Source organism: Drosophila arizonae, chromosome 5 (genome assembly GCF_054131065.1).
Source record: "Drosophila arizonae isolate 15081-1271.41 chromosome 5, UAZ_ARI_1.0, whole genome shotgun sequence".
In the NCBI taxonomy this organism is placed as follows: Eukaryota; Metazoa; Arthropoda; class Insecta; order Diptera; family Drosophilidae; genus Drosophila; species Drosophila arizonae.
In genome coordinates this window covers 5365068-5383521 of record NC_142925.1, presented here as the reverse complement: position 1 = coordinate 5383521, position 18454 = coordinate 5365068, and the positions used below count along the sequence as shown (strand labels likewise).

General features: G+C 38.7%; 1 protein-coding gene across 2 annotated transcripts in view; it reads left to right on the top strand.

Moving 5' to 3' along the window:
* LOC108617584 (gamma-butyrobetaine dioxygenase) overlaps positions 1-3789 on the top strand; it is a 59346-nt gene extending 55557 nt beyond the window's left edge. For both annotated transcript variants that reach the window (XM_089472141.1, XM_018013407.2), the window contains one exon: positions 3656-3789. The gene's annotated coding sequence lies outside the window, so the exon portion shown is untranslated. The remainder of the gene's footprint in view (positions 1-3655) is intronic.
* The last annotated feature ends 14665 nt before the right edge of the window (positions 3790-18454 follow it).

Below are 18454 nucleotides of genomic sequence, written 5' to 3'. Positions count from 1 at the left end.
TAAGTGTAATCAAATAAGGGGCGGAGCTCTGAAATATGCGTCCAGGTGTCGACCGTTGAGCATTGTGAAAGATTGGTATTTTAAAATTAAAATTCATTAACATTATGGCATGAGCCACAGCTGGCTAACCATGTGCATAAAGTACAGTAAAAGCTGGCAATGGTTGCCGAGAGTTTTTGAGAGAATACTGAAAAATTGTAAAAATACTATATAGCATATTACGATATGGCATATAGATCCAGCTCTATTAAATATCTGCAAGCTACTGCAGCTTATAGATAAATTTATCCATGTTTACTCTTAGTTTCAATTTAATTTACCTAAATTTTTATATTTTTATATAAAAATATTTATTTTTCTTTTCTTATATATACATATTTAAACTTTTCTTCATGTAGTATAAATTTCTTTAAATTTTTTGGAATTTTTTTTATCATATATTTTAGTCTTTAGTCTAAACAAATTAAAATATTATGTGTTCTGTCTATGTTTAAAATTTGAAAGAATTTACTTTTATCAAGTAAGTCTTAAGTTTGATTCGTTTTCTTTCAACAGTTTCCTTAAAATGTTTAAATTAAATTCATCTTCGAAATATTTACATAAAATATATATGTATGTCTAGCCAAATTATATGTCTAGCCAAAATTTAAGCCTGCCCAAATATAGACAATGAAGCTGTTTCTTTCTTTCTTAACGATGAAATGCAGCCAGAGAAATTGAGACTGCTTAGAGCTGCAAATAATTTATGATTGATAGAAAAGGCTCCATCAAAAGTCTTAAATATGCTCCGATTCATTTTAAGCTTCACTTTTTATTATATTATATGTATATCGTCACCGCAAACAGTTTGGCTGCTTTGATAGATATATTTCAACATGGAAAACCATCTTCAATCAAGACATTTATATTGAAATTGATATTCCCCATTGAAATCAAGATACATACATACACATGCATATATATATCTATATCTATATCTGTATGCTTAAATTCGACACGCTGCTGTGTGTCAGCCAGCCCCAATGATTTAATGTCACGCCCACATTCTTGTGTGTACTTTTTTCCATCTACTTGCTCTGCTTCTTCTTATTTCGCCTTCCTTTTTTTTTGGCATCATTATCAAATGTTGTTTGGTAAATCATTGCAAATGTTAATTCAATAGCTCAATCAAGAATCAGGAGTAGCCCCAGTGGGTAAGAGTGAAAGGGTATATCAGCAATGAGAGTGATAGAGAGAGAGAGAGAGAGGACATACAAAAGAGCTGCGCCTAAGTTCAATGCCAAGTGCCTATTGTTATTGTCATTGTTGTTGTTGTTGTTGTTGTTGCTGTTCGACTGCCCTTAGACTTGAGCATTTCGCATTTCACATTGTACCCTCATCTGCCCTAACATGCCGTGTGCCGCCATCCCCCCTAGCCTCTTTCCACTGCTTGTCTTCTATTTTATCTGTTTGGCGCTTTGTGTTGCCTAGTGAATGAACAAAAAAAAAACGCCGAGAAGAGGAAGACAAGCGAAAGACAGAAAAATGTGCGATTTCTATGAAGATGCTCTCATTTTTCTGTCGTCTGTGTACGAGAGGGTGTGTGTGTGTGTGCGTGTGTGTGATTCTCTGTGTGTGTGTGCGTCTCTTTTGCGATATTCAACAGATGTTGTAATTGCTCATAAAACTTGATGACGCTGGCGCGTTTAAAGCAGCAACAACAACAAATACCGAGAACGAAAAGGAGAACGACGATGACAAGAGCTCAAAGAGCAAAAAATATTCCAAGACTTTGCATATGGCAATGGGCAATCTCTAAGTGTGTGAGTGTGTGTGCTTGTGTGTGTTTATCTGGCTGTCTGTGCCTTAAAAGAAAATACACATACTTTGTATTGTGGCTGTAGGAGACGGGTGTGCATGTGTGTGACATCAAAATTCATACGTCACACATTCAGATTTGCATATGTTTATTTACATGCAGGAAAATATTCAGCGTTCTCTTGCCTTTTGCTCATGCGTTTGTGCATTTAGCTAAAGAGTTGCTCGATTTTGTTTGTTTTCTGTTTCTATTTTCTAATTTGGCTGCATCGATGGCCAATCAGTGCTCGTCACTCGCTGCTCACTGCAATGCAGATCAAGGACACGGCGCTCTCTTCGGTGCTACCTATCTCGCTCCCACTTGCGTGCGCTCTCTTTTGCTTGGCTGGGCAAATTTGTCCATGGCCAGCGTCAAAGGAAACATGCCGTTGACCGGTGTTGCCGAATCAGCTATTTTGTAGCTAGATCTGGCTACTTCTTGAGTCCGATTGCTACACAAATTTTCAAACAGCTATTAGCTACAAATCTGGCTATTTTCAAATATATATATATATAATAGGTAAGCTTTCTAAAATGTTATGCGAAATTCATTTCTTATCAGTTTTTATACCCTGAACCCATTGAAAATGGGAATGGTTTTGTGAAAAAGTATGTAACGGGCAGAAGGAATCATCGCAGCTGAAATTTGGCATGCATCATATTTTTTCGATAACTCATCCGATAACTTTTTTTATCTAGAATTATTTTTTTTTTTACTATGAGTATAGCGTTCCACCCAACTACCTTAAAAAGGCAAATTATAAAAGCGACAATGGTGAAAATGACAAGTTGGTGGTCATAGATGAGATATTATAATAATTAAATTAATAAAGTTGACTTTTTATGAAAAAATACGGCACTGTTTTCTTTTTTGCTACTTTTTCAGCTATTTTAGAAGAAAGTTGGCTACTTTTAGCTACTTTCAGCCTTCGGTTTTGCTACTTTTGCTGAAAAAGTTTCGGCAACACTGCCGTTGACATGTGTTTTGCAAATGTTGCGCTGCTGCCTCTTGTCTTCAATTTGGTGTGTTTGCTTTAAAACACAAACGTTTTTTATGCTCAACTAAAAAAATACCCACACAGACACAGCCACAAAGGCTGCAGAAATGTGTACATGCTCTCTAATGCGCGATAAAATTAAATGTTGATTAAATGTGTTTGGTCTTGGGTTTGCGTTGCTTGGCAGTGCCATCTCTTTTCCACACGCACACAAAGCAACAAGCGATCGGCGTCAGCGTCAGCGCCGCTCACTGATAAGACGGAGAGCGCATAGGCACAGCATGGAAACGAAACGCGTTCTGGCACTCTCACTTACTCTCTCGCTCTCCTTCGTTATTTCTCTTTGTTCTAATACACTAACAGTGCGCCAAGCCCAGCGGGCGGCCGTTTGACACACATTTACGCAATTAAATAATTTAGCTGTCATAATGCTCGCTGCTAGCTGGCAGAGTATACAAAGTGCGGCGTGTCAAAGTCAATTTGTTTGCGTTTCACTTCATTTCGTAGCATTTCGTTCGTTTCAAAGCTGAATTCAATTTCAATTGAGCTCTTCAACTGTGTTGCTGTGTTTTTTTTTTCGTTCTTTCTTTCCTGTTCAGTTGTTGTGCGTCAGCGTTGGCGTACGGAGCGACGGTGTTGCTCGCGGCTGCTCAAGGATCTGTATGTGTGTCTGTGTGCTGGCTGTGCTGATAAACTTTACGAATTCATATACACATGTACATATGTATATACATATATGTATATTTCAATACATATATAACAGCTTGTATGCTTTATCAAGTGTCTTAGAACGAGAATTCTGTGCTCTATTCATTTAACAGCTATGGCCGTGCGACACGCGTTATCATTGGACACATAATTGCCCTCAATCGGGCTAAATGAAAAACAACTCGTTGCCGCCCCACAAAAAAACACGAAAAAAAACGACAAAAAAAAAAAAAAATGATATAATAAACTATCATCTATAAGTATCCGCACATAACAATTAAGCGCCCCGAGACTCTTAATTGAAATGCTTCCAAGGCAAACAAATCAACAGCGCCGGAAGAGACGCCGAGTGAAGCCCCAAACAACAACAAATTGTGGCACGCAAATTGGAATTTCATTGGCGGGTAAGTTTTCGGCTTTCCATAACTGTATAGCTATGATATATGTCTTTAAGTGTATCCATAGCTCATTCTCATTTAGATGGTCTATGCTCCTTTTTGGCATTACGCCTATGCCACATGGCCATCATTAAAGTACACGTAATGTATGTGTGTGTATATGACATATGGAGCCCCTACTCATTATGCATACATTTACACACACACGTATATATACCCACTTATTTGGTCGAGTAATACCATAAATACATATGCTTATCGCACTCCGCTACCATGAGCTGATAAGAAGAATGCTACAAACACATTTAAATATGTACATATACGCACACACACACAAAGACACACGCTTGTATGTTTCACTCAATTTTATGTAGATTAGAGAACAGTTTTATTAGAAACTCATTCCGATCTATTCATAAGTGCTTCATTGAGCATTGTCTTTCAGCTATAAGCAAAGTCCTCTAGCAATAGAAGTAAAAGATAGCTAAAAACCAAATCAAAACGGTCTGTCATAGAAGCCCTCCAAGTACCCAACCCCAACCCTGAAGCCCACATAAATCATTTCCTGGAAAACGGAATACAATAGAAATACAGAAAAGAAGAAAAAAAAACATAAAAGCACTATTCGTGGTTAGGAGCTCTTCTCTAGTAGTCCTTTCTTTATTACTTGTTCTAATTAGGACAAAATATTATGCTAGGAAAACTATGTTGCATAATGTGAACTCTTTGCTTTAGCTGCCACACACCTCCAGGCGATTTTCTGTGGAAACTTTGTTGTTTGAAAAAAAGAAGGAAGCTTAAAAAAAAAGAGAAAACTAAAATTAAACGAAATGTGGAAAAAAAGGCATCCTTTGCACAGGAGCAGCACAGGAGTCGCTGGCCAAACAGGATATTCGGGTCGTGTTCATTAGGCCAGGGCAGCGAGCTGCAAATTGCGTTGCATCAACTTTGAACTGCCCCTTGCCACAGATACCACAGGCAGCAAGTACTGAATACCCTTTAAGCAAATAAGCTGTGGGGTAGGCTTGAGTTGAGAAGGTGAACAGAAGATGATTTTTGTGAATATTTTTGACTAGGCTAAAGTGAGTTTTCAGTGAGGCTCTCGCACTATTAAAGGGTTTTTTATGTCAGTTGTCCTTTCGCTAGATGTAGTTCAAAAAAGAAAAAAATTATATTATTAGCTTTTTTTTTTTTTATATTTATTTGTGAATCGTGCTGTTCTCTCGTATGTGTCATAAATTTCACTTTTATCATATTATTAAATTTCGTGTTGTGCGGCGCGCAAAAATTAACGGAACACAAATACATGTGCATGTATATAAATATATATGCATGTGTATACATATGATATGTATATGTAAATATATACATAAATATACATATGTATATATGTTTGTATGTATATGGGTTTGTGTGTTCGCTATATAGAATAAACACTGCTCCAGTGGGAAATGATAGCGACTTGTACACACACATACAAATATACAGTGAGAGAAAGAGAGAGGGAGAGAGAGTAAGCAAATACATGTGTACAATCTGTATCTGTATCTGCAGCTGCATATGTACATATATGTAGATACATTTATATTTATATGTCTATATAATGCCCGCCGTGGGATTGTGTGTGTGTATATGTGTGTGTGTGTGCGTGCGACTGTTGTTGCGCTTGTCGGCGTGGCATGCCGTAGCAATAACAGTTAATTTATTCCAATTAAGGGATTTTCCTGTTGAATATGCGACTCTTTCGCAATGTGTGCCTCCACACACGCACACACACACATATATATATATACATATATATATATATATATATATATATATATATATATACATACGCAGTGCGCCCCCTCTTTTGCTGCTGCCTACTCTGACAAACCCCTCAGCTGCAGACCCCTTGACATTTGCAAGCTCAATTCGCTGTGCAGCTGCCCTGCCCCCATCCCCAACACCAAACCCATTCCCCTCTCTCTCTCTCTACAGCTTTGACAGCTACCTTGCCAAATGAAATTGTCCAGCTGGCTGCCGCCTACCTCTCAGCTCGCTGTGGCAACGCCCCCTCTAGCTCGCGCTCTTTTGTTGAATTGTTTGCCTTTTGGGATTTTTGTTGTCTGTTTGTTGTTGCTGCTGTTGTCAGCAGCCTTGTCGCTAAATTTACACACACACACTCTCATACATGCATATGATTTTTTCATTATATTAGAATGGCGGAAAAAAAATTAGCAACATTTCGCTGCTGTTGTCCTTCCTTCTCCTGGAATATGCACATATATATATTCATATATATATATATATATATATTCGTTTTTTTCTGGTCCTGCTTACTTAATCCTTGCGGGATTTGCGCCGCATGGTAGAGTCGAGGCGAGTTGCCTGGAATTCCTCCATTTATGCTTTTGTCCTTGTGCTAATTTTGTGTCAGCTACCTGGCGAGCCACGCCTCCCAGCCCCCCGCTATGCCCCATTTGGCCCGCTGCGCGCATTGTCTAATTGTATTTATGTATGCTTGCATTTTGAAGCTCCAGCTGAACGCATGTGGTTTGAGGCATGTGGCATGTGGCATGCGGCGTGTCCATCAACATTTTTGATAAATGCCCACAGAAAGCGTTTCAAATAAATAAAAAATTTAAACGGAAGCGAAATGTATATACACACACTCACACACATACACACTTACACACTCAGTCAGCTTCGATTATTAAAATTCTAATTGAAATTCAAATGTGCGTCGCGTTTTTGTTGCTGTTTGTTGTCGCTTATCGCTCAAAATTGTTGGCGACGACGTCGCGCCGTCGCTGTCATCACATTTGCCCCACATGCCGCCCCCTGTCGCCCTTCCGTCCAGCCCTCTACTCAGTGCCCACTTCAACGGCTTCCGTCATGCGGGCCTCAGGAAGTGGACAGTTAAGCACAGTCCGTTTCTCTTTGCATATGCCCCTGCCCTCTGCCCTCTGCCCTATATGGCATATGGTAAATAGCTTCCACATAGAGTCTAGAGGAGTTGCCGGAGGGGAGGGCCGGCAGCCAGCAACAACTTTTAGCTATCACTGCTGCAATTGCCTGCAAACGAGGCGCCCCAAAACAGTTTATTTTTCTACTAACGCTATTGTTGTTGTTGTTGTTGGTGTTGGTGTTGCTGCGTTTGCCTTGGCGCTTGTCCAAGAGGTTTTTCAGTTAGGCCAAACATAAAACAAACACAAAAGGAGAAATCACATTGAATCAATATGAATCGATCAAGCGTGTGGACCTATTGATTTGTCTTTTAGTCGAAGGGAAACGGAAAATATAAATCTACTATAATGTTGATGGATTAAAAGACCGTTACAAAAAGAAGAATAAATTGGGAAACGGAGAAAAAGAACTCAGAAATAAACAATCAGCTTTATGTAAAAAAATTAATAAATAAAAAAAGAAATAAATAAATAAATAAAAAAATAAACAAAAAGAAAAATAATAAAAAATAAATAAAGAAAATAATAATACAAATAAATTCACTGAGAAAAAGAATAAAAAAATATAAATAAATAAAAAATAGAAAAATAACAAAAAAAGTATGTAAATTAAAATTTTTTAAAATTTATAAATAAATAAATGTTTAAAGATGAAAAGTTATGGGAAACATTTAGCTTAAATAAATAAAAAAAAATTTTTTTTTAAATAATTAAAATATGTGAAAATTAAGATAATATATACAAATTAAATAATATTTTCAATATTAAAAGAGAACAGCAACTTGAAATTAAAAAATCATTTTTACATAAAATATATTTTATATTCTCTTCATAATTTCAACTCAATGATATATATTATATTATATACATATGTATATACATCAAATAGTTCAAGCATATCTTTAATTTCAACAATTCTTTTCAGTTGCACTTAATCAATGCTCGCTTTACATGGAATTGTCCAACTCATTAAATCTATTTTCTAGGGTTGCAATACAGCAATTTGTATTTTTATTTTTTTTTTTTTTTTTGTCTGATTGTTCGCTTGCCACTTCATGTGGCATGTGTCCTCAATCTCTGTGTGTAGTAGGCGAGGTAATCTGTCAAATTACTCATGCAAATCACACGGCAAATTTTGGCTGCAATCGAAACGAAACCCGCAATCCCCTTGCCAAGGGCGGGTCAGCTAGCTAGTTGTAGTTGTAGTTGTTGTTGTTGTGGTGGCATGGCACACATGTAATTGTGCCTGCGGTTGCTTGCGTCCTGGCCAAGCTTAGGCTGCTGTTCGGTGGTGGATTTTCTTGGCCATTTCGCAGGCATTGGCATTGGCCCATCAATTAAGTTGACTTTGCCTGGGCGCAGTTGTTGTCGTTGCTGTTGTTGTTGTTGCGGCTCTGTCACAGTCTCTATGATTAATTAGCGTCTTAGTCTGACGTTTTTGCCCAACAACAGCAACTCAATTGCGGCCATTAAAACATTTCCAATTGATTGGCTGCTGCCTATGCAATGCTATATATATGTATACACATATACTATCCTCTGTATATCCCATTCGTTCTGTCTACAGTCTGGCAGTCTCATCTCTCGCTTCGATATCAATTATGCATGTGAATTGTCTGGTCCTAGGAGCGCAGTGGCTCTCTCGTCTCGCCGCCGCCCCAGCCCCAGCCCCAGCCCCAGTTCCAGCTCCAGCCCCACTTATCAGAGTCGGCTGTAATCTTTGCTTAGCTGCGCGCACGACTTCCCTTCAATAAGTTCTATGAACCGAGTTCTATTTATGTTCCACTCACAATTGCTATTTGCATATGCCAGTGTGTGTGTGTGTGTGTGTGAGTGTGTGTTGGTGTGGGTGTATTCTCAACAAAGATAAGCAGCCTAAAATACACTCAGCACACAAATCACTTATACACACGCGCGCACACACACACACACACACACACACACTCACTCACTCACACACTCACATACAGTTACCCAACAGAATTTGCTTATCTGGCGGCAAATGCAGTTGTAATTGCTTTGCTCTTAAGATAACTCCCAGTGATTGTCAAACTGTGCGGCCATGTGCATTTGGATTTACGTATATATTATTCCGTTTTATCAGCGCTCAAGGGAAATACCAATGAACCGTTACTTTTTAATCTTTGGCATGCCCTTTAATGTTTATTTATGAAATATTTCAGCAGAAATATGTTGAGCTCAGTTATACATAGATCCCGAAATGAACTGGGCTTGCTGTAGACAGATCTTGCTGCAATTTCTTCAAATATTCCTTCGAATATATTCACAAAGTTAGTTAATCTGGCATAAAAATGATTTAATGGTGTAATTATGGTATAATATCATTTACACTCAATGCTAGTAGAAGATTTGGTTTATATATATATTTTTTTGCATTAGTTTATCCAAGATTTTGCTTAACAGACAATTTCCTACAGCAACTGCAGTTCAATAGAGTTTATAATGCATTAAATAATATCTAGGCCACATTCTTTAGCTCTAACTCATTTGCTGCCCGTTTTCCGGCTCCAATTGCTGTCAACTGATCCTCGTTGAGTCAAAAAAAAAAAAAAAAAAAACCTAAAAATGCAAACACTGCTAAATCAGTTTCAAAATACACAAACAACACACAAAGTTGTTCGAATAAACAAACACAAATTGTTGCAGGCAACAGTTGGATGACACTTCATAGAGAATTCGCTTAGCTTAGCTAATTATACAAAGAGCAATACCACGCTTCCCCCAACCCTGCTGCCCCTCTACTCCTTGCACTTCTTCACTCAATTTAACCGCAAATAGTATTGCATTTCGATATTTATGCATAATTTTGTGTGTGTGTGTTTGTGTTTTTTGGACAGCTTAACGTTTGCATTTGGCATCAAACAATTGTGAATTTCCGTTAGTCACATTTATGAATTATGATTTTAATGTTAATTACATGAATATTTCAGAAATTGTTGGCCAAACAACAACTGAACAACCAAACAACTGAACAACTGTGCAACAACTTCCGCTGATTTGATTTTGTGGTTTTGTGTTGAGCTTCATTAAACAAATTGTTGATGGGCTCAAGTGGGCGTGGTCATGGCAATTGCATAATTTATAAACGTTTTGCGTAATTGCAAAATTGCAAACAGTTATAGCCAAACAAATGCGAGTAGGTGTGTGCGTGTGTGTGTGTATTTTGGCCAAATCAACAATGCCAATCTCTGCATTGGTTTTTTGCTAATTAAATGCAAATACTAACCAAACATACATTCACACACACAAACACACTCAAACACACACACATACACGACTCACATCTAATGCTCGATCTGCTTTCAATTTGAATTCGATTTTATATTTATGACATTTAACATTGCGTTTCTTTCTTTCTATTCTGTGTGCGTGCGAGTGTGTGTGTGTGGGTTTGTCTCTCTCACTGTGTGTGTGTGTGTGTGTGTGTACTCGGTTCGCTTGCCCTCTGTCAAATGTTTCACTTGATTGTTTTGATTTTCACTCTTTGGCACATTTTACATGCGAAATTCATTTGAATTGCAGCCTTGCATTTACATTTTGCTAAGCAATACACACACACGCACGCACACACACACGCACACACACGCTATCATATGCAAATGAAGCTGCAGACAGATGTCAACAGGCCGTGTCCATTTGGCCTCAGCACTTGGCAACGTTGTCAATAGCAATAAAACCAACAACGGCTAAGCTTTGGCTTGCTAAATTGATTTTGTCATATTTTATTTTTTTTTCCTTTTTTTTTTTTTTTTTTTGCCTAATGCCTGAGCGCTTGTCAAACAAATTTACACAGAAATAAAATGCGAGAAGAAGAAGACTAGAAAGGACACAGCCAATCAGCTGTTGCTTTGCAATTTTACAATTTCTTTGCTTTTATTTATATATATATATATTCTCTTGTTCCTGTGTGCATATTTCACCCAGTTGCTTATAGATTCATTAATAGATTCGCCAGCCTGACTGACTGACGCACCATTTTGAACATTTGCCAAAATATAGCAAGAGCGAGATAGAGAGAGAGAGAGAGAGACAAAGTGTGTGCATCAACAAAGTTTGTATATTATTCTAACTTTTTGCTCTTAGGTTTGGCCTGAACGGAAATATTGTTTTCAATTATTTGTTGTTTTTTTTTTTTTTTTTTTTAAATGTGTTCTCTTATTTGTGCTAATGATGTGAAATAAATGTGAATACTGCTGGCAGGTGTTACTGACTGTCTTATGCTCGTTCAATCTAAGAAAAAGAGTGTATTTAGAGATCAAAATATCCGTATACAACTTTATAGAATTATCTGCGGGAAAAGCCTTTCTCAATAACTTTGAAATTTTTATTTATTTTGTTTTTTTCGACTTGCTACGCCTATATATAGGCTGAGGGCAGATGTGAATAAATGTCACATTTAATCTTTAGCCTTTAAGATATCATACATATATGGAAGACTTGACTTGATATAGCAGCTGGCATATTGCAAGAGAGAATCCTTAAAGCTCTGGCTCTTGAGGTATTTTAATTATAATGCATTAACTAGAAATAATTCCAGTCTAAGTATTCGCTGACTTAATGAAATCATGTTGTTGCCTTTTAATGAACAATCTCAAGTATTCCAGGTTTTCTCTCTCTCCCTCTCTCGCTTGCTCTCTCTCCCTCTCTCGCTTTCTCAATCTCTCTTTCTCTCTTCTCACTTTCCCTCTCTCACTCTCTCTCTCTCTCTCTTAGTTTACATCAAAAACACAAATTAAATGAAATTAATCAAAGAAATATGCACATAATTAATGTAAACAAAAATACATTTTTGTATTAACTTGAGCGCGCTCATAACAACAATTTAAGCAGTTTGGTCTGGATTGCCTGCCCGGATGCCTGCCACATGATTTGCGAGCATATTTTGCGCTTTATTTATTACGCGCGCATTTCATCAACTTTTCGAACATATTTAAAGCGAGTGCTGCAAAGTGTGCTATTAAAAAGTAAAGCAAAGACAGACAGAGGGCGAAAGAGAGGGATAGATAGAGTGAGAGAGAGGGGTGTATGGGGTCGAAGAATGAGGCAGTCAGTACTTTGTCAACTTGCCACAGTCAACATCTTGGCGGTGCGCTTCATTTGGCTTGCCACAGCCTGCGGCAAGTTGTGGCAGAGGCTTTGCGCAACTTGTGCAGCAACAAAGCAAGAGCTAAAGTTGATGAGCATTATGAAGATGACGATGATGATGATGATGATGGTGCTGCTGCTGTCACCGCCCAGGGCATGCCACAAAAATCTATTCAAAATTCAAAATGGCAAGCGCAAAATTGTTTCAATATTCATAACGCTCGGCGCTAAATGCCTCGTTTTTCACAAAGACCAACAACAACGCATCGATTTGCTCTCTCTCTCACTCACTCTCTCAACTAATATGCAAACTAAGCCACAGTTACCCACAGGATACCACTATCCCCGCCGCCGCCCGCTCCTTGCTCCTGCCACTGCCACTGCCACTGCATAACTGTGCCTTTTTGTCACACGCCCCGCAGGCACGCCCATTTGTCGCTGTGTATGTGTGTATGTGAGTATGTGTGTGTGTGAGTTGGGTCAACATGCTGGTAAATTTAAAGCACCTGCGCCAGCTGCCTCGCTGATAACGTGGCCCAGACGCTGCAAAGACCAAACACACACACACATACAGTGAAATGCGTGGCTGTTGGCGATAGCGCGCGACAGGCCAACATGAAACGGCCTACGGCCTGTGGCATGGCCAATTGCCATAGCCATTATTGGTTAGCCGAAAGAGCGCCGCTTGGCCAACAAATGCAAACAACAATAGCCAAAAAGAGAGAGAGAGAGAGAGAGGGGAAATAAAAAGCAAGTCGTGGTACTGCTAAATGTCATTGCCACATAAAAAGGCGCATAAAGGCCAGCCCCGATAAGCGAGACGAAACTAGCAAAATCTAATTGAAAAATAAAAGTGGCACGAAAATAATGGTGCATACTTTTAGGGTGTCGGCATTTAAAGCAACGCGCTCGCCACAGAGATTTGAGTGAGCTCTTTAACTTCCGGCGGAAGATTTTATGCATGGCAACAGTCGAGGCAGCCCCATAAGCCATTCGCCATCAACAACCGTGTGGAGACACTGTGTGGAGATCTGCACTTTAGTGGAGTGGGGAAGGGGAGCGGGCTGCTGCTGCTGCTGCCAGAGTTGCCATGCATCAGCGAGCAGTGAGCATGTTTGTGCCGAAGATTAAAAGCATGTGTCCGGTTTTATGTGCCCCCAATCTCCAGCTCACGCTTCTGCTACCGCTCCACCTCGCCCTGTGCTGCTGCTGCTGGCTCTTGTGTGTTAAAATTTATAACCGTAAAAGTGCAACAGTAAAAAAAAAAAAAATGAGACATATAAAGAAGAAGCAGCTAAAGTAGCAGCAGCAGCAGCAGCAACAGCGGCAGCATCAGCCAAAAGGGCAGCGACTGGGCAGCTCGTTGTTGGTCGGTTTTGTGGCTAGGTGTACCAGCTGGCCTGGCCAGAGCTTTTGGCTTGGCCAACGTTTTTAACGTTTTATATACGGTCCACAGATAAGTCCTTTGGCATGCCTTGTGGCGCGTTTTGTTGCATAGTTTTGATTTATTACACAACAACAGCAACGACAACGACAACGACGACAACGAGAACGATAACAACAACAACAGCGCCGGCAGCAGCAGCACTAACAGCAGCGAAATTCATTTCAAAAATTCATAACGCAGCTACATTTTCTGGCTAGGTGGCAACACTGGCAACTGTTTACCCCTGGCCTCTATGCACGATACTGCCCAGCTAATTTCTCCTGCCGCTGCTGCTGCTGCTGCTCCATTTAAGACTAAGCACACTGCTGTCTGCTAAATTCGTGAATTGCATTCGGCTTCCGTTTTGCAGATTTACGCATTCTGCATTTGATTTTCGCATGAATTCTTCGCCGATTTGCGAAAATGGCCAGCACATAATCAGACACACAGAGTTGAGCAGTTTTTTTTTTGGGTAAACTTTTTGGGCAAAGCCAAAGGGCAGCTATTTTTTGTTGTCTAAACCAACTAATCCTAACTGGCAGCAACTAGAGATGAGTGCGTGCGTGACACGAGTGTGGGAGAGCTAGTATGAGCTATGAATTTGAATAGAAGCATAGAGGTTTGAGAGGTTTTTGATCAGAGAGATTTTATTAAAAAAAAAAAAATAAAATTTGAATATATAGCTTTCTAAAATGAAAATGGATAAAGAAATGAATGCTTACTCGATTTTTCAAAATAAAATAGCTTAATATAAATATAATAACAAAATAAAATAAAATAAAAAAAAAAAAATACATTTTGAAAAAAGTAAAATAATAATAAATAAATAAAAATGTTATATAGCTAATCAACTGCATATCAATGACCTATTGACAAAGAGATAATATAAAAGTAGCCCGCAAATCTGAGACTAAATTTTCCAAAAATCATCATACAAATAATAATTAATACAAAATAATACAAACGCAATCTTAGAAAACAGCTGCATGATTATGATAAATTTATATATTTATATTATTTTTTTTTTTAAATATATATGATTAAATAATAAATATAATTTTTATTTAACATATAAATTAAATTTCATTGATTAAAAATATTTCTCACTTTTGCATAATACACAATATACCTACCTTAATTTTCTCCTTTAGCATCTCATCTCTAAAACTCATTTATCACGCACGCTTTTGCTTCCTTTCCATTCCATTCGCAGCTCTCACGCACTCATCTCTAGCCACTCGCTAGTTATTTCAATCAAAACAGTTCTCGAATTCAATTGGAAACTGAACCAAAAGCCGCCACTTCAGCTCAGCGTTCGCCTCTCGACTCGTTTGGCTATTTGAAAAGCTATTTGTAAAGCGCCTAAACTTGAGGGCTCGTTGGCTATAAACTGCATATGACCAAAAATCAATTAGTGCGGCTATGCAGCAAATACACTTCAACAAAAATGCGCTCCTTTCTCGTTTTAATTTGTTTGGCAATCGCTAAACGAGTTTCGTCCACTTTTTATTGTTTTCTAATTCGTTTGTTGGGCATTTAAAAGCAGCGCACAAAAGTAGGCAACAATTTTGGTTGTATATTTTTATTTTAATAAATTCATTTTATTTTGGAGCGAGAGCAACTCGAGCTAGACGCTGTCTCATGTTTGATTGCTGAATTATTTATGTGTGTGCGTGCGTGAGTGCATGTGCTTTTGTTTAATATGTATGTATGTATATGTATGTACATATCCACATACGAGCATATGTATATGTATGTATGCAAATGCAGTATGCATATGAGCTGAGTGCTACTGCTGCTGCTGCTGTTGCTTGCTATTGTTTCTTTCTTTATTTCACTGTTGCGGCTTTCATTTGCAAATTACTGTTTGCCTGCTGAATATTTTTATGTCCACTAGCGCTGCTTCTTCTAGCTGCTTTTGTTTTCGTTTTCATTCTTTTTTCCATTTGGTTTTTTGTACAACTTATTTGCATTGTCCAGCTGTCGTTATGTCACACCGGCTCACAGCGCCAAATACAGTTCACAGTTTAACATTCAACATTTGACAAAGTTTTATTTGTTTTGTAGCCTTTGTAGTTTTCTCACTGTGCAGCTGCGATATGATTGATTGGCAGCTAAAAGCCAAATAATGGTGAGTATCAGTTACAGCACATGTGCGTGTGCATGTGTGTGTGTGTATAAATGGCCAATCTGCCGTTGGGCATTGGCCGGTGCATTCGTACCCTTATCATTCTCGCGCCCCGTGTGCATATCTATACAACTGGACGGAGAACTGATAAGGGCTCGTATCACCAAGTCAACTAAATACATGCGACAACGACAACGATCAACCCAGTGCGCTGCAGATGCTATCAATAAATAAACTGTAAATGAATATATTCGTGACAATGCAGACAGGCGTGAATAAAACTGACTTGGCATAAAAATCATCTATGAAAAAAATCAATAAAAAAATTTGTTAATGTTCAAATACAAACAACATTGCAGGCCCTAAGGGCACAAAATAAAAAAATAAAAAGGAAAATGCTGAAAAACATTTACAAATTAGCTGCAGGCCAATGCACACAATGCAAAATGTGAAAATTGTGAAAAGCAAATGCAAACTGTGTAAGTGTGTGTGTGTGTGTGTGTGTGAAGCAGTGTGAATTACAAATTGAACATATAGAAACACAAAACACACACACACAAACATACATATAAGTATGTATATATCCCATATATATGGAATGTCTGGAATGAATTTAGTATTTAACGTGCTGAGCAGTTGAAACATTTGCATTAAATGCATTTACCAAAAATTTAATTAATTGCTTTGCAGCAACAACAAGGGAAAGGGACAACAACAACAGCAACACCGACGACAACAGCAATTGCAACACTCGACGCAAGTATTTATGTAATTTATAATTAAAAAATACCGCAGGTGCAGCGCATATATTAATAAATGCGCTTAAATAAATTAATATACACTGAATATATACATATACACATACACATATATATTAACATATTATTACCGGCAACATAATTAAAAACTGATTCATAAATCTGCCAAATATTTACATATTTATAGCATATTTACATTTATGTAATTTTAGTTAACTATTTAATTGTTATTATTCACAAAAATGTAAATTATTTATATTAAATTTCTGAAAAATAAATAAGCTATCTAGCAAAATAAGTTTTGTGTGTTTTTGGTAAGCATCTTAACATGGAGTTAACATGTAAATGTTAATAAATAGTTATTTAATGTTAATAAGATGGCTTAAGCTGCAAGGATTTGCCAAAACTATGTTTAGCACATGGAATAGACTACATATAAATAAGGATGTATAAATATGAATAGATCATAGATTTAAGGATATATAGAATTAGATATTACATTTTAAAGTTAAATTTGTAGGGAATCTATTTTATATAAGCCATGCAATGATAGTTGATTCTTACCTCAATTACATCAAAGTAATGAGAAGTAAGCACTGTAATTCTATTTGCCAATAAACCTTTAAACTATTCATAAGCCACAAAGTCAATTTCTCATTTCATACCTAGGGCCGCATACCACAGCAATTAACCAAATTGTTGCGCAACCAAAGCAGTAAGTGGCATTTAAGCTGCTTAATAGATTTGTATAGTATCTAAAATATATTAATTAAGCAGCAGCTGAAAAGCAAACTCAAAGAGTTATCGACCTCACACACACACACACACACATACATACATACATAGACACGCGCAAACAGAGACATAATAGCGGGGAGTGTTGCGTAATGAGCTACCGCGAGTGCTATCAAAATGTGTTGTTGAATCATCAAGAAGCAGCAGCCACAGCAGCTGGCGGAGCTGCTGATGATGATGGGGCGGGTAATTAAGTCACCAAGCGTCGCTGCCAGCAAATTCATTGAGTTAATCTATCAACGCACAGCGCCGAGTGCCAACGCCTCCTCCAATGTCTCCTCACAGCAGCGGCAACTACTGCCCCATTTGCCTCCTGCACATATCATTCGCTTTAATTACTTGGCCGTGCGGCAAAAACCGGGCACAAACAATTCCCTGTGGCGACATTGGCCCAGCGGAGTGCGAGGATTGCGAAGATTGCGAGGAGGGGAGCTGCCTGGGAGGTGCTTTAATAAACAAACCATTGGCACTTAAGAAATAAGCAATACACATTTAATGTCCAACGGCCAGGCAATCAGCGAACAGCTGGAATTATTGCAGTAAAGCAGTAGATAGAGACAGCGTGAGCCAGAGTGAGAGAGTGAGAGGGAGAGAGTAAAGTAAGCTGAGGTAGTTGAGAGACTTGAGGCCAAGCAGCGGCAAAAAACAATCCGACATTCATTTATTATTCAATACGAAAACGCAATTCGTGCATTCACCTGGAAACCATCAACAAACGTCACCAGCGGGAATACGCAGAGCCAGCAGCCGGCAGCGAGCAGCGAGCAGCGTGAATGGCCAGAATGCAGGACACGCAGACAGTGGGAAGCCCGTGAGAATCGGCACACAGACAAACAAACAAATATAGACACACATGTATATATATACACACACACCTACAGAGACAGACGCACGCACAACAAATATTTGGCGTTGTCCTGCGAGCTAAAGTTGCTTTGTCCTCCAACTTGTGCTCCAGCTTGCCCTCGATCGTCCTGCTGCCTCCTTGTTGTCGTTCCGGTTACTTCGAGTTGCTGCTGCTGGCGGCGCACGCAGCCAAGCATAACGGTAAACCAAGCTGACGTTAACTGCCAAGGCGATAAAGCAGGCGCACACACAGAGACACACCTATACACCCCCACACACACTCAGGCACACAGGCACACACAGACACACAGGCACACCTACACACAAATGAAATTCAAGCAAATTGAAATTTTATTTCAGCAAATGTCTTGCTCTTTATACTCCCTCAACGGCCCCTGCTCTCGGCCACTTTGCCACACCCGCCACCCCCTCTCCACCGCAAAAGTGCTGGCTAGCTGTTGCCTTTTCAGCTCTTTTGTGTGTGGGGCATGGTGGGGGCGAGTCACT